Genomic DNA, 5,418 nt, shown 5'->3' with positions numbered 1-5,418 from the left:
CGCGTTTTTATGTGGGCAAGACGGCCCTGGATTATGCGAAGAAAGCCGATTGGGTGCGTACTACCCCCACCCCACCCCCCCGCTCTGCTCAAGAATTGAAATAGAAGGAGGAGGGAATGAACAAAGGAAGGGGAGATGTGAAAATCCGGAGTTGCAGCTCCTTTCTTTTCCCTCCTCCCTGACTCGTTGTCATAATTCTAGTTTTCCATGTGTGTTTTTTTGTGTGTGGGTTGATTTCGGAAGAAGAAAATTTAGGGGGAAGGGAAAGATTTTGACTTCACCGCGACCATGCAGATTTCTCAAAAAGGAAGGGGAGTTTTCACCACAGATCCTCCCCGCGGCACAACACATTGACAACAAAAGTTGAAATAAAATTGGAGACCGTAGCCCTGAGAGAGAGAAAGAGAGAGAGAAAGAGACAGCGATACAAGAACCGGCGCCGATTCTAAAGGGTCAAGAACCCGGGTATATCAGCAAAGACACAATGGAAGAAAATCAAAGAGAGCTGAAAATCAAAGAGAGTTGAGCCGGGAAGAAGTGGTGACTGAGAAGATAATGCAAAGGGAAAACAGGGAGGATACTCAACCGGGAAACACGAAGAAAGAAGAAGTTACAGAACTGAAAAGCAGTGAGATAGAAGATAAAACCTAAAAGGAAGATATTCCAAGAAGAAGAAGAATTGGTGTATCCCGGGATCAAAATTTTGTGACAATGGAATGGATACTTCTGTACTGGTAGAGAACCAAGAACAAGTCAACTTTCTAGTTGGGATTGTGGAAGTACTACTACAACTGCTCTTCTTTCTACGTCAGTTTTTGACAAACTTAACAGTATTTCTCCTCTTCATGGTCGTCAGGCACCAATTGAGCTACAACAGGGATCCGGGCAGTCTTTAAAATCACCGTTGGGACAAAGCACATTTGAACACGTGATTATAGTCTGTGACATTCCAGTTGATGATGATGGTATTCTAGGCGGCAAGACTTTTTTTCTAAAAGTCAGATCGTCGACTTAAAAAAAAAGTTGAAAATACTACTACATCTTCAAAATGACACACACTTTCCTGCAAAAAACCCCACTTAAAACACACCCACACACAAACGACTAAACAAACAAGGCACAATAAGAGAGAGAGAGAGAGAGAGAGAGAGAGAGAGAGAGAGAGAGAGAGAGAGAGAGAGAGAGAGAGAGAGAGAGAGAGAGAGAAAAGAGAGAGAGAGAGAGAGAGAGAGAGAGGGAGAGAGAGAGAGAGAGAGAGAGGTGGGAGAGAGAGAGAGAGAGAGAGGGAGAGAGAGAGAGAGAGGGAGGGAGAGAGAGAGAGAGAGAGAGAGAGAGAGAGAGAGAGAGAGAGGGAGAGAAAAGAGAGAGTGTGTCTATACACACACAAGTCAAGTCAATATTTATTTAAAAAAAAAACTAGGGTTACATGAATAAAATAAATAAAAATTGCAATAAACACGACAAAAAAGATATATGTTATAATGAGACACAACACTTCTAATTAACCGAAAATAAATCAAGCTTAATTCATAACAAAATAATTGTAATCATACATTTCTTTTTTTCTTTTTTACAGGAATGTATATGTTTCTGTGTGTGATCAAATAATCAGAACTCTTTCAAAATAGGCTACTCTTAATAAAACGTATTTAATGCAATAACTTTCATTTCTTTGTTAATTCAAATAACTGTTTAAATTTAACTGCATTTGAATTCCTACGAAAATACAATGGTAACAACCTTTTCCTCACATTTTCAAAATAATGACACGGAAATATATAATGAAATTCATCTCCGAGTTCTCCAGACTGGCATTTAACACATATTATCCCCCCCTCTGCTTCTTTCTCTCTGTAAACTTGTAGGGCTAATTATTTTTCGGTAACTTACCCAACAACCAAAATCACTTACCCAACAACGGGCCTGAATCCTCGATAGCTCATGGGTAGAGACTGTACACATTGTGGATCTACTTTTAGCGACTCAAAAGTTCAGAACACTCTAATGTACAAAATATACATTTCTGGAGCAAACAATACAACCATGCCGCATTTAAACCAGCAACTACAGGCTTGAACACATGAATCTCAATATAAAATCCATGAGTTTGGTTGTTTTCTGAATTCAGATCTGCCGTGCACAATCGTTTATCGCTAGCAAGATTCCAAGGAAACGTAACTCTCATACTTTGTCTACCGACACGAGTAGTTCCCCTTCCCGATTTCAGCTGCATCGACGAGACTGCAATCCGACGGTCAGTTTTCAACAATATTTCATTTTATAAACAGATCACACGCAATCAATTGCAAACATTTAATCAACTTAAAGAACATGCAGCGGTTTCATTCACTAGTTTGCCCCAGAAAACTAAACTTCATACAGTTTTTAACGTTGGAACACGGGTGTAAAACTTCGTCTGCTAGTCACATTCGAGGAAAGAACATTTCCTGAGCGATACCAAAACATGAACAGAACACACACTATCTGCCTTTACCGCCACAGCAGAATGACAACATAACTGTGTACTTGATTTTAGTTCAAAACATGGAAACTGACAAGAAGTGTTAACAAAATTGAATGATTTGCACGGAACTATACAACCGCGCATTAATCGATCGCCTGCGCAGGTAGGCTGTTTGGGTGAATATGATTCGATCAAACTTTCGCACAAAAACTCCTCTTTTCTTTGAATAACTGAAGAAAGGAGGGATAAAGAGGTTACATACCTCGTCTCAGTGATTATCAAAAATAATGGTCTCAGTTCGCGGTCATGAAAAAGCTCGCTGAAGCTCGCATTTTTCATGATCCGCTAACTTCGACCATTATTTTTGATAATCACTGAGACTCGGCATGTAACCTTCTTTCACACTCATACAAAGGGAAGCAACCGCTACTAAAGAGAGAAAGATTTTCTGACAACGTTTGTAGAACTTGGCATCTTTCTGACAGAGACAGACTTGGGAAGAATCACGATGATGAAAGAAAGATCCAAATATCATTCAACAATTAAAAAAAAAATTATAAATATTTTATTTCATATTAAAACCACATTGACGATAAAAGGCACCGCCCATTTGTTACATACATGTATTTTTTACTCATATGGTCTGAAGTTTTCTACCTGGACTACAACATGTATATATACTGTTCAAAAAAAGAAACGCATAGCTTGTATTTGGTTAATTTAGTTATATGGCTACAAGGATATCCACCAAACTGCAGAAAATGTTTATCTGGTCGTCGACCTTTCGTCCATTGCCACAAGTGAGCTCTGCACGTGACGCATGCGTTATCAGTGGCTACAATGTCAAAATTGCTCATTTGGCATGACCACTCGTCATGCTTCAGTGTAATCTCGTGAAACTCGGGGAATATTGAGCTCTCACCATGTCTTCCATGTCTTTGCATGTATATAAATGATTTGCCCTTGTACCTACAGTCCGAATCTGTTGAGTGTCATATGTTAGCAGGTGATACTACCTTACATGCAACAGGGAAAAGCCCTGCACAAATTCAAGACAAATTACAACAGAGCCTAAACGATGTTTCTGAGTGGTGTTCTGCAAATCGTATGCTTATTAATCCAGTTAAAACAAAGTCTATGATAATCAGCACTCGCCAAAAACATCAACTTTCAGAAATGACTCTGAGTCTGTCCCTAAATGAGCACTCCATTGAGCAAGTAGCTGAGCACCGTTTACTGGGACTTACTGTTGATAATAATCTCAAATGGCAGACTCACATCAATGGAATCTGCAAAAAAATTGCTAAAAACCTGTTTCTTTTGTCAAAGTTACAAAGCATTATTAATCTAGACACAAGAAAACTATTTTACAATGCCCACATAAAACCCCATATTGATTATGCTTCCATAGTATGGGACGGGTGTAGTGAAGTTCACTTGAAGAAGCTGAACTCGCTCCAGCGTAGAGCTGCTAAACTAGTTCTGCCCAGTCCATCTCTTTCTACAAAGGAAAAGATGAAAAGTATTGGGATGTTAAGCTTAAAAAAGCAGCTTTTGTATAATAAATGTTCATTTATGTATAAAGTCGTCTATAAGGACGCCCCAACATATCTTATACAACTCTTCAAAATAATCATCTCCGTCATATTATTCAAACATTCGAAATAACCTTGCCTTGTCAAGGCCCCGCATCGATTTGTTTAAAACTAGTTTTTCTTATTCTGGTGCGTTCCTTTGGAATTCACTACCTGTAAATATCAAGTCATGTCTGTCATTATCTTCTTTTAAAAGACAGCTCCGAAAGCACCTCTCTAACGACTAAGTCGGTGTACAATTTGTGCGAGTGTGTGTGAGGATGTGTGAAAGAGAAAGTGTATAGTATGCTTCCATTAACAAGCACACTTTTGAATTTTTTATTTTTATTTTGTTATACTTTTCCCTGCATAATTTTGTTTTATTTGATTTTTTGTTTAAATGTTTTCATTCTTCATATTTGTTCTTTGTTTCATGTGTGTATTATAGTAGGGACTAGCTGTAAGAAAGGACCATATGGACCTAATGCTATCATCCCTCGGTAATAAAGTTTTCGAGTTCGAGTTCGAGTTCGAGTTCCAAAACCCATAAAAGCGGATTGTTCGCCACAAAGAAATCAGACGACAATTCAGCGACGAAAGATGGCCCGATTGAGCAGAGAAGACCGCCAAATTGCATTGGGTCGTTTACAAGCAGGCCAAAGTCAAAGGGGTGCAATCGCCAGGCACTTCCACATGTCCCAGAGCACCATCAGTAGACTGTGGGTCAGGTTTCAAGCCACTGGCTCCGTTGCTGACTTGCCACGAGCGGGAAGACCAAGGGCGACAACTGCTGCTCACGACCGCTTCATACGGCTCCGCCACCTCCGGAATCGTTTCCTGTCGGCCTCATCTTCTGTCCAGGCTCTCCCCGGGCCACACCGATTATCGGACCAGACCGTGCGGAACCGCCTGCATGAAGCTGGTTTGAGAACTCGCAGACCTCACAGAGGAGCTGTCCTCACCCGCCGCCATCGCCAGAACCGAGTGCAGTGGGGCAACCAGCACCTTCGCTGGACCGTCCGGAATCACTGGAGACACGTGTGGTTCAGCGACGAGTCCTACTTCCTGCTCCAGCGACATGATGGTCGGAGGAGGGTCTACCGGAGAGTAAACGAACGTTACGCGCCCAACTGTGTGGATGAGGCACCCGTTCATGGTGGTGGAGGCGTCATGGTGTGGGGGGCGATCAATACCGCTGGAAGGAGCACCCTGGTGCACGTCCAAGGGCGCATAACTGCCCAGCGATACGTGGAGGAAATTCTGCGCCCACACGCCCTTCCTCTTCTGGCTGACCAGGATGCCATATTCCAGCAGGACAACGCTCGCCCGCACACAGCACGACTCACCACCCAGTTCCTCACCGACCACCATGTCCAGGTG

This window comes from Littorina saxatilis, linkage group LG7 (assembly GCF_037325665.1).
Source record: "Littorina saxatilis isolate snail1 linkage group LG7, US_GU_Lsax_2.0, whole genome shotgun sequence".
Classification (NCBI taxonomy): Eukaryota; Metazoa; Mollusca; class Gastropoda; order Littorinimorpha; family Littorinidae; genus Littorina; species Littorina saxatilis.
Note: the sequence above shows the minus strand (reverse complement) of the source record.